The sequence below is a fragment of the Rhopalosiphum padi genome, chromosome 2 (genome assembly GCF_020882245.1).
Source record: "Rhopalosiphum padi isolate XX-2018 chromosome 2, ASM2088224v1, whole genome shotgun sequence".
NCBI classification, from domain to species: Eukaryota; Metazoa; Arthropoda; class Insecta; order Hemiptera; family Aphididae; genus Rhopalosiphum; species Rhopalosiphum padi.
This window is the reverse complement of record NC_083598.1, coordinates 48,834,972-48,852,633: the sequence shown is the minus strand read 5'-3', so window position 1 is coordinate 48,852,633 and position 17,662 is coordinate 48,834,972. Positions and strand designations below refer to the sequence as shown.

Below are 17,662 nucleotides of genomic sequence, written 5' to 3'. Positions count from 1 at the left end.
ATCAAAATAAAAAACTACTTAGGTATTATTTTAATTATTATACTTCAGACTTACCAAGGTTCACTTATTTTTTGATTTATTCTTTTGTTCTTAATGCAATCTAAAACGAAATTAGAATGTTTATTAGAATAGTTCTGAACCACTAGAATAATTAATAACATCACAATATTTGATCTTAATATTAATGACTGGCAATAGACATCTTATCTATAATGCAAGCGAGTCTTATAAAACATAACAATTAATATTGAACTAACTAACAAAAAAATTAAATATTTAATGAAATACATATGATATGTAATCAATTATAGCAAACATATAGCAAATTTATGTTTCAAGCATATAATTATGCAATACTTAATAGCATAATAAACTGTGTGAAATTGTTATTCAAATTAACAAAATTATTAAAAAAGAATTTGATCGGGTAACATCATATATTATCACGTTCCAATTTTAATTTCATAATATTTTAACATAGGAAATGTTATTTATTAATAAAATATTTTTCATTTAATACATTCTTCTCATCAGCTAGCATTAAATCAAAAATTATTTTTAGAAAGATTTTAAATCATGAAAAACAATATTTCAGTTAATATTTTTGAAATGAAACAAATATTATTTTAAAAATTACATGGATATTATTTTATTTTAATCAATTTATTAGGTATAATTAAAAAAAAACTCTATAAATCCATTGATTTATTTAATAATATATTTTATTATTTTATTATACTGTATAATTATTTATGTTAAATTGTTTCTTTTATGGCAAAGGAAGAAAAACCTAGGTGCACTATCTGCAGTATCGAATTATCAGTCAACCATATTTGTTTACAGAATTCCTCCAGTAGGTACATAGATGAACTTAACAACCTAAACATCCCAAACACCTTAGACGCAGCACTCGTACCCAATGGAGACACTACTTACCTAATTTTAACATATTTTAGAAAATGTAATTTGCACAATTTAATTTAAATAATATTTACTGTAATTAATATAAAAACTAATGGCCGCTGCTGTCAATGATAATCATTTAAGATCAATAGAAAAAAAAATTGTTTCTATAAAATACAATTTTATGACCTCGACAATTATAATAATTTGTCTGCGTATTTTTTGACGCGCTTCAAAGTTTGAAAAGTGTGTATTCGTAGTATTCGAGTATTTGGCACATAACGACTTATGTTCCGAAAATTGTAAATATCCCTCAAAACATGTCGTGACTTATAAGATGCGATGCCAGATAGGTAACGATAGTTTTAAATACATAATAATATGACGTTTTCGGTATAGTCTTAACCTTTTTTTTTTAACTGTGTTGTCTAACTGTTAATTTTCAAGAGTTAAATTGATATAACAACGAGTGCAGCAGCTGCCGACATCCAGACGTCATGACGCTTAACAAGTTGTACTAATTTAAACACTATTGCAGTCGAGCTATTATTGATATTATACATGTCAATATAATCGATATTTTGATTACATATTTATATTCGCTTAAACGAAACAACGCCCTATCCACAATAATATTTAAAATATAGTGTAAATAATTAACTCAAGTCAAATTATTATATAACTATTGGCTACGTTCCAACGAGAGGGAATTCACAATATGGAAATAAGTAAATTGCGCTCGCTTAGCCGATTTACGTACGCGACACAACGACGCGTAATAAATCTCGGTTTCCGTCAGCATAATATACTTGTAGTACCCATGTACTCGACAGTAAGTTTCTGAAGGCTGGTGATTCACCGAGCAGATGCTCACTCCTAGACATAAAGGCTATGGTAATACATAAAATATATAATAGATAAAATGATTAATATACTAATAGTTTATTAGGTTCATAAATATCATAGTGAAACTATGATAATAAGTATTAAAAACAGTATAGATAAAAAAAACAATGATTTTTAAAAATCAGTGCACCTCATCATTTTAACATATTATTTCCATTAACTATTATTTTTAGTAACATTTAAATCACTAATTTGAGCTTTGAAGTTCAAACTTCAATTTATAACCATACTTTTTTTCAGATAAAGTATCTTCTTAAATACCACAAAAATCCAAGCATTTTAAAGTATGGTCTTAAAGTTTAATTTAAAATTATGAAAATACAAATTGTAATAATAAATGTGATTGTGCATTCTTGGCGCATAATAACTGCAGTATTTAAACAGCATTAAACAACAACAACACACACACACACACATTTATATATACCTAAATTGGTAACATTTATATAAACCTGAAGGATTTCGAGTAAGTTTTTAGGGATTAAGTGTGGGTGCTGCATTGTCTCCGAAATCAACTGAAAAATAAACACAACCACGTTTTGTTTTTTCTCTCACACTCTTTTACCCAAAGGCATGGTGTATTAACTAATAAAAATAGAGTCACCATTAATTTCCACCTAAAGCCATCCAACCTCTATTTTTTCATTTCCATTTTTTTTTTTTTATAGTTGGTATGTTTTTTCATTTCTAATACCACCATCGGTGGTTTATTTTGAGAAATTTATTTTTTGTCCTATGCTTATTTTTTTACTTTATTACAATCATTATTTATTATTATTTGTATTATTATTACTATTATTACTTTATATTTTTTCCCAGTCTTGTCCTGCAGACAATGACCCGCAAACCAGTATTAAATACTACTCGTTGAATACCTATATATTATGTTTATATATATATATGTACAGCACAGATATGCCATGGTATAGTTATATAAAAAATTTATGATGAACCACGTTTCACCCCGTTGACTTACCGCCAACGGTGAACGTTTTGACAAGGCAGTTCCGTCACCGCCTTCACCGTCTTCACCTGTAGCTAGTGTAACTTTTGCTGAGAACTGTCGTGAGAGAGGCGTTTTCTGATGCACGTGTATAATTTATACATAGGTAGGCTTTAAAAACAATGAAGCAAAGTAAAATGTATAAACACCGATGAAAAAAAAAAACGAATTTAAATCGAACAAAAGCATCAGCGCTGTGCCTTATGTGATTCAATCGGTGTCGTACACATGCCACTCTGCCTAAAGCTTCGTAATATTTTTTTAGGGTCTCTAATCACACTGCTGACGTCACTCTGTGTCTTTAATTTAACAACTCAATAAATTGTAATATTGTTTATTTATGAAATATTATTTTATTGAAATTAAACGCCGAAAAATAAAATTTTATATAGAAATAGTATAGTAAAATCACTGCTATAATATGATAACAAATAGAAAACTTAAAACAAGTAAATATTACAAATTGAAAATTGAAAATAATAAAATAAAAATTGTAGCATCAGTATATTATAAATAAAGTGTTAGTCTGATCAGTATTTAAGTTAAAAATATGATTTATAAATAGGTTCATATTAAAATCCACTGGATATTTGTATTTTGTAAGATATAGTGCATACTTTGATCTAGTGACATGGTAAGGGCATATCGTTTGAATAATATTGTATCTGCACAAGAGCGGTGAAGCGACAATAGACATACATATTTTAAATTAATCAATAATTGGTGAAAAGTCAACAGTCACACTAATTAAAACCATTTTTCCAGGTTAATTACTTATTAACTAAGGTTGGAAACAAGTTTAAAACGAATAGTTTAATCAATTAGTTTATAATTATGATAAAATATTAATATTTATTATAATAATAGTTATGTGTTATACTGTTATGTCAATAATGATGAGCGAAAGTCAAAAATTGAATGTATATATCTCAGTGAAAAACAATATTATTCTTCTCAGCAATAAAAATAATATTTATTTAAAACAAATATGACCGATTTCATTAAGTGTATGGATTAATATATTAATGTTGTTAATTATTAAAATTTGTAAGCTATATAATATAATATATATACCAATATTTTCCTTGATGATTTTGTTTTTAATTTTAAAAACATTAATATTTTACATAAATTAAATGTTGACGCTGATATGGCATGGTTATATGTCCATCCTATTGGGTTTCTCTGTACGGAATAGATGCTTTTTATAATTAAATTAAATTTTAAAAATGCATAATGAACCAAATATAACCTATAATAATCTATTAAAAATAATTTAGTTTAGTACAAGGTATAATAAAATAGTCAGTCGTAAAATATTTCTAGTTCTTAAACATATTTAAACGTCACTAGTACATAACTATAAAGATTGTTATACAAGTAAATTAGTTTATTGTGCCAAAATGCAAGTGTGAACTGGACCATATCTCATTCACATTTGTAATGATAATTAATTTATTATTCGTCTTTTAAAAATGTAGGCAAGTAAATACCGCTCTGAGATAGGTTATTAGATGTTAAGTGGATCACTATTTTGAGTGTGATCAATTTGAATTCAATTATATATCATTATAAAATATAAATGAAAAATTATTCTGACCAAAAACAGTTTGTAAGCATATACGAGTATTATAACCAAGTACATATATTCATTAATGATGTGGTTTTTTTTTATATAAATATTAGTCATATTTTTTTACTTTTTCTATAGTGGGTTAATATAATTGTTTCCGAAAATAATGCAATTATTATATTTTTAGTTTTTAATTATTATAGTAATATATTATATCAATTTATACAACTAAAATTGTAATAACATCTTAAAAAACAGTAAAAAATAAAAATAAAATCATTGAAAAAGAAATAAAAATATATTAAAAGAAATCAAACATGTCATTAGTAAAATTCATAGTAATATGTAATACGTTAAAGTCTTAAGTTTCCACAAATAATGTTTTTAAATCATTATGAAATAATTAACATCATTATTTAATATTAATCATTTAAATAATTAATTTCATCTTAATTTAAATTAAAAATATCTATAAAAATAATTATTTGTATATATCGTTTAAATTGTATAGTTTCAGATGAACTGTTTCTGATAAATCTTGTATTCAATTTTCAAGATTTAGATATAAAATAAAAAGTTTTTACAAATAATTTCTAACTTCAAATACATACAAAAAAAAAAATATATACCTGTGAGTTTTTAATATTTTTATACAGTTAAGTTAGACCTAGTGAATAATTGTATATCAACAACTATAGAAAAAAAAATAAAAAATTGAAAATTGTATCATGTAATATAAATAATAATTATGATAATATAAACATTTGATGAAAATTTCAAGTATGTACGGTTATTTGTTTTTGAAATACGACAAAATATTAGAAGTTGTTTGAGAATAGATAATTATTTTGGTGACCGGTCAAAAGATCTCCGGTAAAATATTGAAGATGCTCATCCAAATTTGATTTTTGTATTTGGAGCTGTTACGATTCGTCACTCGAAAATCAACGAAAAACAAATAATGCACTTGAGGTTTGGCACCATGCATTCAACACTACACTGGGAGTTAATCATGTTTCCATATAGAAATGTATAATATTTTTTAAAAAAAAAGAACAATTGTTACAAGAGGTATAATATGAATGTACCTATTTAAAATAAATAATAAATAATATTACATAAGTATAATTAAATAATATAATATTATAATTTATACTGAATTTACTTATTTTTAGGTTAAAATAGAACAGCGATCCAAAAAGTAGAAAAAAATATAATGCCCACAATAAACGACTATTAATTTTAATTCAAAATTGAAGCATTTTTACTGCCTTAAAAGGTAATGACTGATGGAAAAAAACTCACATCAGTGTAAAATCAATATACATTCATCAGAATATAACATGTTATACAATTCATGAAATTTTCAAATCAAATTTACTTATAAATATATTGAAACGGTATTAATTCATAAAAATTATTTGATAAAAGTTTGTATAGGTTATATTCAAGTATGAATTGTTAATTAACCAAAGAATAGGTACGTGCATAATTATTTAACTTGACTTCTATGCTTTCAGTAAAAAGTTGTACCTACAAAATTATTTAATTAGTACACATTTAACGTATTATATAGCAAAGTATACATGAATTATTTACATTTTCGAATAAACGTCAGCGCATTAAAGGAAATTGTTTCACTAAAAAAGGTTTATGGGCTTTGATAGAATGTAATTAAATTGCTGTTTACTGAAGAAAATAATAACCAACCAAACTCAAAAAGGTTTTTTTTTTTTTTTTTTATAGAAAAATATTCACTTTAATTTGGGGTCATACATAGTAGCATAATACGATGAGTATAGATAGATATAATAGATTGTGAGATGAAAAATAATATAGGTAATTTTTAGCTGTAACTTACAGCCTATAACAATCCTCTCCTATAGCAATAATGTTACTGCTACATGTATAGTAGAAATTAATTAATTAATATAGAAAGTTGATAATATAATAATTAACTTACTACCATTATTATTGAAACGTGAGGTAAACAGTTAAATAAAATATCAAATAAAATAAAATATTATTAATGTATATTAAGCTATACAATTATGTAATAATTATATTTGAAGAAAATTAAATTTAAAAAATCTGATTTGAAAATAAATGCATCAATAGTAATACAGTCTTTGATTTATCATATTCTAATAATAATATAATGTAATAATATACATATGTATATAATAATTATTATAAAATCAAAGGTTTCCAATTTATGGTAGTATATTTTTAACGAATGTTATCACAATTACATCGACATTATTCTTATTTGCCCTAAATATATATTTTTGAACCTTCTGGTTTCTTAAGATAAGAATTCTGCTGATGTACTTTATTGATCTGAGGTTGAAACATTTCTGTTAAATGGTATTTTTATTCGATATATATAGATAAGTTACCATTTTTTCATAAAAATAATGAATAATATAACTGTCAATTCGCTATTAGTAAATCTATAAACATTTTATAAGTTTATAGTTAGAAGTTAATTGAAAATCAAATTTATAATTAATCATTTTAACGATGTATTTTTTTTTTTTTTTAAATGCAGTGTGTTAGATACTGGTAATAAGTATATACCTGCGATTATATGTCCAAACGACTAAAATTGTCTACTGTGTATAAAATACCCTTATTTTCTTTTCATTTTTAACCGACAGCAGAAAAGACTGATTGAACAAATACATAAAATACCCTACATTTATTGGTTGTCAGTGACTATATTAATAATCTTTAATATTCAAATAAGTACAATTTGAAAATAGGTGTATACTAATATTTTAATGTTAGAAATAATTAAAATTTCCCCAAAATTGCTTCTATAATATAGAGCATAACAATACTTTTCGTACTTTATGCCATAAATGTAAATACATTTTAACAGTTAATAGACTCATTCCGAAACAGTATAAACCAATGAATTACGTACTAATGATAGAAAAAAATTAACAGCTGATATAACACTGTGATAAAATAACATTACATTTTAATGATATCAAACTGTTTTATCATTGGTTATTAAATATTCTTTAAATTAAAATTTCTTAATTTCAATGTATATGTACTTTACAATTAATTCGCTTATAGTGCTTAGTTACTTAATACTCATTATTTCATAAGTCTATCAATAATTAACTAAAGATTCATGAATTAAAATAAAATGAAACATGCATTAAAAATAATTTTAGAATACGCTATATTATTTCTTGGTATGATTTTTTTTATTTTTTATTGACTATTATTATAGTGATAAAATCAGTTGGTGAAAACGAATTTAAATGAAGGAAGAAGTATGAAGTAATGAGACCTAACTAATTTGTTTCAGAGATAAACATAGTTAGTTCTTGTGAATAATACTGAAAATTCTTGCAATTTAGGTATAATATGAACTTGTTTAATGTGACGGACACATTAATGACAGCATATAAAACCATTTGTCATTCTGCCGTTAGATCCATACTTTGAATGAGAAAATATTCATTTTCAACTTTACGATTTGTAATATATTCAACGAAAACAATCTACTAAGCTAAGAAATTTTAAACCGCAATAGCCATGAATAAAAAAAAAAAATAAATGTATTCAATCTTTAAATTGTATACTAATTAAATTTAAAAAACATTAGTTTAACACAAGTTAGATAATTTTTATTATCTACATATTATTCACTATTAAATATATAATATTAGAAAATTATTTTAATTAAATATCACAGAAATGTAATTTAAATTTTATAAAGATGTTTAAAATAAATAAGTACTAAATACGTATTATAGCTACGTATAATCTGTGAAGTAACCCACCACAGAACATGAATTTTTTGAAAGAAAAAATATAATAACATTACATGTTATATAAAATATATAATACAGTGGTCGCCGCTTATTGGACTCACGGTTAATTGACTCATTCGCCTATTAAACTCAAAACGGTTGGTCCCGATTCGCACATATACTAACACACAGCAAAAAATTCGTCTATTCGACTCACACACCGGTTAATAGGGTCATTTGAAAATTAGATAAATAAAGAAAACATGTACATACATTTTACGTAGAGGGATTCAGCAAAGAGGCGATTTTGACGTATTCGAGAAACATAAATCTTATGAAGATATGATTATGAAGTTGGCCGAAGAAGCGAAAATCCAATCAACATTAGACGTATTTTTATCAAAAAATTAATTAATTTTATTAATTATGTATGTATGCATTTTATTAATTTTATTTTATTTTATATAGCTAGATTTTTACATTTTTTATACCTTGAATTTCAATACATTTTTTTAATTTTTAATTTTTTAAATTTAAGCATTCTTAAAAATTTTTTGAGTCATTCGCCTTATTGACTCATTCGCTTAATTGACTCAAATTGTCGGGTCCCAAAGTGAGTCCAATAAGCGGCGACTACTGTATTATGATAAATATTATCAATAAATTGATTAAATTAATTTGAATAAGTATTCAAGATTATTTTATTGAATTTTCTAATTGAAAAACCCGATGAAGATGGTAATATCATAACATTATAACATAAACAAGGTTTAGTCAAAGGATTAAAAATGGGTTGAAATAAAAAAAAATGCAGAACGTAATTTAAACTTATTGGAAATACTGTATATTAACACACTTAAATCTATTATACGTAATTTATATAAATTTAAACAAGCAAGGATTTTCATTAAATTATACAATAACAATATATACCTCATTACAGATAAATTCTAGACTAAAAAAAAAAATTTTACCAAATGTAATCTGTACAATATTTTGTACATAATAATAAATCACCAAATGAGATATATTTGCATGTAAACCTAAACAATTGTATAACATATATTATAATATTATAGCCCTCTCCTCACATACACACACACAACATACACCTTCGTTTTATCACTTTTAAATATATTATAGAAGGTATATATTATTATTATGAAATTTGTTGAAGTGTTTTATTCCCTTCCATGCACTTACACGTCCTTTTTGAATTTATTATATTATAATATATTGTATGCTATCATTAGAATCAACATTTTGTTGTACAAAAATAAACTAAATAATAAAAAAATAAAATAGAAAGTGTTCAGTTTTTCATTTCTATGATAATATTTCTGATAATGAACTAGGCATGGATGCGTGAATATACTTGAGACTTGAGAACGATTGTTAAAAGCACATTTTCATCAAATTTATATAAACATGTGATATCAGTAAAAATATAAACGTGTGTTAAATGGAAAAATATAAAATGTCCCTATATGAGTAGTATAGTTAATTTATATACTTTTGTGGAATGTATAATACCGCATCCATCTTCTATATTTGGAAGATCGTATGTAAATTGTAAGGTACAAGTACGAGGGTGGAAAAAGTATATGTACGCCATCTGAGAAAAGTGATTTATTTATAAGAAAACGCATCTGTTATTTATTGTTATTCATCTTTGGATAGCCAAAAATACTGGATTGTTTCTTTTTTAAATGATAAAGTAATAAACTTGCATTTTAAACATGAATTATAAAATGTGTATAATAATTCATTTTTTTTTTTACAATGAAGGAAAAGAAATAATTTTTTTATCCTCTCATTTCTAGGACATCATTCTACATCCATTGAACCGGAATATTTTTATTTGAATCCATCAATATCCAATATGGCAGACGGCTCCCGATGTAACCCTCATCATTTTATTGAGTCGTTTACGGCAGGTGTTAAGTCTTAGAAGCTCGCGTAGCAAATTATGAATATTTAAAAATAATTAATAGTTGATGTAAAAATAATATTATATAGAAATTCATTGAAACTTTTCATGCAAAAATAAAGAAATTATATAATTATAATAATATTAAATCTTATGTATTCAACGGTCTTCTAGCCAAGCATGCAGTGTCACTTTTGAAAGGAATCAATAAAATAAATGGAATATTTGTTGTATCTTGATACTCCATAAGTATACATATACAATTTAAACTACATCTATTCTCATTGACTTGTACGAGAATACTAAGTATTAGGAAACTGTTGGATTTTTATTATAACAACGTTCTAAAATATACGAGTGAGTATGGTAAGTGAAGCACAAATAAACGTTAGAGATATACCCTTGCCAGCTGTTAAATATCCCATAACAGATATGCAAAGATTAACACGGAACAAAAATATCAACGAAACGTTGAATGCATGACAAAAGAGTGTACATATAAAATAAGTTATAATAGTTATGATATTTGGTTAAACCCACTCGAGGATAGTGACGGCGGCAATATTTTTTTTATATATGTTGGAATTTGTCGAAAACATACATATTATTCACAATTTCTCCAGAATTCAATCAGAATTTGGAGTCGTTTGGTCGACCAAGTGAAAAACGACTATTACTATTATAACTATTTAATATACATAATATACATGTGATTTATCTGACTAAAAATATTGTTACTCTACGTTTTAACGTTTTATTAGGTAGATACGTTATACGTATACAACAGTAAACACGTGATACTTGACGTTCAATCGACTTTTAAAATGCATTCTATTCATCGTTGTCAAATACAATTGGTGTAATCTACAGGTTAACATAGTACATTGATTAATGAATTCAAATTGTTGCATAACGAGAAACGAACGAAAAAAATAAGTGAATGATCGATATTTACTAGTTGCTACATGGTAAATAATATATTTAATATATTTTTAAAATATACAAATCTAGAAACATATTTAAGTAATTTAATAGGTAATTTACGTTCTTAAAAATGTCTAAGTTCAAACTATACTTGAAATATTATCGATTTAAAATAATAAATTTAATATACAAAGAAATAACACAATTCAAAAACACAAGACACAACATGCTTCACACACGATAGGTATAATATAAAATTTGTCAGTTATCTCAATTGACATACTTGAAGATTATTGGACAAGACAAATGTTTCAAGCAGTGTTCGTATTTAAATATTTAATAATTTAACAAATTAAAGTATAACTACACATTTTTTAATATTTTTATAAGTGCATAAGTTTTTTTTTTAAAACCATAGAATTTTTAAGTCAATTGTAGATTATAGGTAATGAATACAATTTTTTACAGTAAGACATGTACAACAATTAAACAATAATTACTTAAGTCTGAAATTAATTTCATAATAACTATTATAAAAAAATATACCTACTGTAAAGAATGGTTCAAAAATAATATATTTATGAGTATCAGGTGCAGTCACAGGTCTGAAAACTACGATTACTCTATTAAAAATATAGTAAACAGGAAATGCATTGATTCTCGACTTGTTGATTTTATACCAAAGTTTTTATGTATTAAATTTCAGTAAAAATGGTATACCATCGTATATTTTATACGTATAAATAACACATCAATATTTGTTTAACCCTTCACATCTTTTGAATTACTCGCATAATAGTACAACAATGTATAAAATACCCAATATGTAACACTATTAATACATATTATAATAATATTCCATTGAAAAATTCATAAGTAAAAAGTAGTGTTTAAGTATAATTTAGCGCACTTAGCTGTAATACAAAATACAGAATAACTTTAAATTGATTATAACTTGTAAACTAAATCGGAGCGCCGAATTCTGATTGTATGTACTCGTTTTTAGTTGCCAGCATAAAAAATACCAGGTTAAGAAAAAAAAATCAAAAAAGGTGTTTGGTAAAGTAAAATATATGTATCAACATTTATTATAATATAAGAACTCTTTTTTCATCTAAAGAGTGGATTTACTAAGTATTATTAATATTTTAAGTTAGACACGCACGTGTAAATTTGTACGAATGTATGAATTTTTTCCAAATCAAAGAACTGCTGAGTATTGTGAGTCCGAAAAACGATTATTTTATTTTTATTTTTTTTTTTCTAAACCATCGAAAAAAGTGAACTATAGTAAATTATTGACTTAACTATTTCATTGAATGTAACTCGAATTTCTGAATTTTGTTTACTATGATACATTAAAAATAAAAATAAAATCATTCCACAATACTTTTAATAAAATATCGTTTTTAACGAAAAACACTAGTAATGAATAAATTATGAAAACATATCTCTTCTAAAGTACATTTTTATACTATATAATCTATAACTTATAAATATATTATACATAATGTATAATATATTATTATGGTATTCAAACTGTCATAGAAGCATTCCTATTAAATATAGAGCACTTAAATTAAAGAAATATAGAACACTATTTTAATAATATTATTACAAACCATTACATTGTTAAGTGTTCCTCCACAATATAATAATGTATGTATAATCATTGATTATAAATTATATTTATATAAACGGTATTACTTATATAGTGATATATATTATAATGTATTACGTTCCGTATACGAGTACATTATTAAATTATTTAAGGTAACTCGTGATAATATATATATATATATATATATGATCGTGTGATTCAAATGGATCAATTAAAAAAAAAAATGTTCAGTTAAACGATGGATGATTATAGACCACATTTTATATAAACGCAACAACAATAGCAATAACAAACTGACTTGAAGTCAACGCAGACAAAATATTATGAAAAAGTCGGTGGCGGCGTTTCGACGGGTCTTCTTCGAAGCGCACATTATAATAATATATGTACTTTCACGCCAAGTGTCGCCCCCACGGACCACATAGGGCTTCTCGCGCGGTGGAGGGAAAAGTTTTCGCCGTCGGTCGATCACGCCTATATATATCATACACACATACGGGCACATAAATACTAAATATTATATATACAGGGTGATTATTTTACCGTTAATCAGTCGACTTCTTAGAAAACCCGAGACTTTTTAGATATTCATACTTTTTACTCTGTTTAAGTTCAAACGTCCCAATTCATATTCTTGTATTATTATTAAACATTCCATTCTTAAACGCTAGGTTAGGTATGTTACATCAATGAATGCCTATTTTACGATAAAAGGGCCAATCTGTATGTGTATTCAATAGTTCATAATAAATAGTAATTGAGACCCGTACTTGAATGATAAAAAAAAATTAATATAGTGATTGAGTCCCAGTATAAATGAAAAATATACCAATTGAGTCTCAATATTAGGAAATTTAAAATTTACTATTTAAGTCTACTCTGGGAAAAATAAAATAAATCAATTGACTCCATAGATTATATTGTACTTTGTATGATATTATACTGTGTATTTCTATAGTTTTGGTTGAAATAGGAATATAAAATATATTAAACACTGCATTAGTACATTGCCTATACCTAACCAAAAAAAAATTATATATCTTATCTATATATTAAAAAAAATAAAAAAATAAAATGCCTTATACAAAAAAAAAAATCAAGATTTGAATACAAACAAAATGCTAAGTCAATACTGATAAAGTCATAACTAATATTTAATATTTATATTTATGATATACTAATGTATAAGGCATTACATTTACGTATTTATTATTTTTATGAACGACTTAATCATAGCTGCAGTATATTATACATTTAAAATTTATCAAATAATTCAAAAGAAACATTAAAAGAAACATTTTTAACCATATCTGTAGAATTTTTCTTACTCTCTTAAGTTTATAAAAATTTAAAAAAAAAATAATTTCAATGTTTTGAGTAAATAAAACATAAACTCAATTAATATTATATTTTAAATTTAACGGGACTCAATTCGTTCTAAAAGATTTTATTGGGACTCAATTCGTATACAGCTAATAATATATCAGTAGCCAGTCAACCTATCTTGGTCTATCCACCAAAACTCTCGCGTCATCAAACCGAAATTGACTGAAACGACTATTATATTTTTTGAAATGATTTGCACACCCACTTAAAACTTTTTTATTTTTTAGAACAATCGCTATAATGGTATTACATATTTACTAATATTCTCCACAACCATATATTGAATTATTTTGGTGTTTTATATCGCTGCTCACAACTGTCTTGCTACAAAAAAAACACGAATATTATTTCTCATTTATAACATCGAAACGTTCGTCGAAGTAATTATAATAGTCGCTATATTCGCGGTATTAATAATTATCCAAACAACTTAATACCGGATGTAACGAGTGTTGTTGCGAAAATATAGTCGCGTTTCGTAAAGCAAGGTTCCCAATTACTATTGTATTACCATTGTCGTATCACCTAGTCATAGTTGAATACATTTAACTTGTAGGTAACGTCTTATCAATATTTTATTGTCAATGTTTTTAAACTGCCAGAATATTTCATTATCCAAGTTTTAAGGCAGTTCCATTACTTCAGTGATCATGTAAATCATGAGTTTATTGATCAGAGATTAACCAATTACTAACATATACTAAAAAATTAAAAATATTAAAATGGATTTCCAGTGTTTCCACTACACTCATTCGCGTGTATGTGTGATACATTTTCACGTTCACCTTAAATGTGCATTTCATATCGACTGAAATTAGTAAACGGGTTTGATATTAAATAGTTATTAACTATAATGTTAACCGATTTCATTCCTTATATCATATCTTTTGTTACAAATTATATACGACAGTATATTTGAAATTTTTGAATATGATCCAACAACAAGGTAAAGTGGTTTAACATTTGGTAAGAATGTATAAATACACTGGTATATCAAAAGCTTTGATGGATATCAACCAATCACAGTAAAGGGATGTTATGCACGTACACGTGAACATGATGTATAATGGAAACCGACCGACCACCTTCAAACTTCAATGTTTAATAATTGGTTATTAGATGTGGTTATCGGGGCCTAAAGAAATTGGTTTTACCTAAACAATTTAATTTAATTTGGCGAATTAAAAGGAAATAATTTACACGTATAATACGATTTACGGGCTATGGCACACGATTCTAGTGAAATACTACCGCTTTAAAACGTAATTTTATTATTGTATGTAGCCCGATATAGGTAGGTATTTAGTTATAGATAGGCACTTACCGGTTCGGCGAAACCCTGTTACGGGTATGCGGGTTTTTCCGGTATCCACCGGAACAGGCCAGGAGAAGATCGACTGTAACGCAATTGTATCTTTAAGCGTTATAGGTGTGATTTCGATCGGTTCTGCCCGCTCGTCGACGACACCGTCGGAAATGGCACAACGAATCCGCGAACACCACGAAACGCACGGGAATAATTAAATTATTATTATAACGATATTATGATACGCCACTGGCCGTTTTATTTATTTATACGTAATAACAATATTATTTTCGCGGAATGTGCGAAAAAAAAAACTCGCACGGTCACCACTAACGATATCGCGTGGACCTCCGAACGACCGCGACGGCAATTGCGACGACTACGACTGCGACCGCGGTATGAGTGGTACGACGACAACGACGACCACAGTGGTGCGCGACTACACGACTGCGGTAACCTACGTAAGTACGACTTTGGTACCTACTCCTAAACCGGCGGGTAACGACAACGCCACGATGTACGTGTGTGCGCGCGGACGCCGGTCGTGTGTGCGCTGCGGCGCTGGGCCCTTGCGTTGCGGTGGCGGCGACATGCGCGAGCGGTTCGGGCGCGTGCGCACAGCCGTCCCTCGACCACCCGATCGCCCGTCCCTCGCCGATCCCCGCGCGCTGTGTAACCCCGCGGTATGCGATCTCTGCACCACCCATGGCCACCCACAATTCTTCGCGGCCAGTGCCTGCAACGACGGCGACTTCTCTTACCCGCCCGCACGTCAACCTCTCACCGCCACCGACTCCACGACGGGCCGACGACGTCTGCGGTGTTCCGTGGTCGGAACGGTTGGCGGGTGGGTCGGCGGTGGAGCAGCGTGAGCGCAACAGACTCGCACGAAAAATCGTATCCAAAAACCAAAAGAAAAATAACGTAAAACGCCTGCTCCTCCTCCTCCACCTGCTCCCACGGCTTTTCCTATTTTTTTTTTTTTTCACTTGACGCGGCCGACACCGGAGTCCTTCGTATTTTATGGTTATTGGTATATATATTATTTTCATACATGTGCATACCGCGAAACAAACCTCGACGAACTCGCTCTGTTTTTCGCCCTTTTAAAGCACAATAGATACTAATTTTTCCAGCAACATCATTTGTTGCGTACCGTGTATGCGTATCTTTGTATTTCTGTATGTATGTATGTGTGTGTATGTCTAAGGGGACGGGAGTGACGAGGTGGAGATTTCCCCCCGTATAACTATTATAAGAGGGGCCTGGGGTCAGCTAGTGTTCGGGGATATTGCCTTAACGTACAACCGTGATTTATTTTATTGCTGAACGTATTTTATACAGAGTAATTGGGTGATTAACTGACAATATAGTATTATACGTACCTACCTATTCTAAAATGTAATATAATTACCTACATCCAGTATTGTTATATGTATTTTAATTATGATTTTATAAATATAAATTGTAAAACGTATTGAATACATTGTCTCAGATAATCAATAATGGCTTCATCATCGTTTTACTAAAAAATCGTAGACAATCAGTTGTGTCCTACAAGTATTTAACCCTATCAAATTCGATATACTTCTAATAAATGTTCAACAAATAACAGACTATCTAAGTAAATTATTATAAAAAAATTAGATACATTAGTAAGTACAACTTACTTTTTAGCATTTCTCACAATTCAATTTTAAAATATTAAATGATACCATTGATTCTCTATTGTGACTAATTCATTTACAAAAATAAACTATGCTACTCTATTGTGTTTACTATAATATACAAATATCGGAATATACGATGCCTGTCCTAATCGAGCACTATGATGCACAACCACACACATTAAGTCCACATATTTAAAAATAAAAAAATCCGAACCTTAGTTTTAGAAAAACATTACAACTTCTAATACTTCTATACTACTTACAAAATCCTAGTTTAAATCAATTTAAAAATTGTCTAATTCACCACGTACACGCTTTATTTACATCATCTCTAGAACACTAGCTTAGTTCGGTATTGAAAGTATTGTAATATAACAATATGTTATATGCTATTCAAGAAAACTATAAAATCTAAATTTATTGCAAGTATTTTATAGAATTATGTTACTTATTTTTACTAATTTTCCATAGTAAATATAGGACGTTACGCACATATGTATTGTATTGTTGTCTCTGTCTTACACAATATGTCATAATTAATTTGCATCTATCAGAAATAGTTTTTGTAATGTTATAACACAAGCTAGTATTTAATATTGGAGTGATAAGTATTAACCTAAAGGTAAGGACATATTCTTAACGCATTAAAAATGAAAATAGTTATAAA

At 27.2% G+C, this 17,662-nt stretch overlaps 1 protein-coding gene across 7 annotated transcripts in view; it reads right to left on the bottom strand.

Moving 5' to 3' along the window:
• Positions 1–15,861, bottom strand: part of LOC132920293 (potassium voltage-gated channel protein eag) — a 200,632-nt gene extending 184,771 nt beyond the window's left edge. For 6 of the 7 annotated variants that reach the window (XM_060982559.1, XM_060982565.1, XM_060982562.1 and 3 more), the window contains exons 1-2: positions 15,344–15,861; positions 55–100 (exon numbers count right to left, since the gene is read on the bottom strand). The gene's annotated coding sequence lies outside the window, so the exon portion shown is untranslated. The remainder of the gene's footprint in view (positions 1–54; positions 101–15,343) is intronic. The other variant, XM_060982560.1, reaches the window with a different exon arrangement.
• Between the last annotated feature and the right edge of the window lie 1,801 nt (positions 15,862–17,662).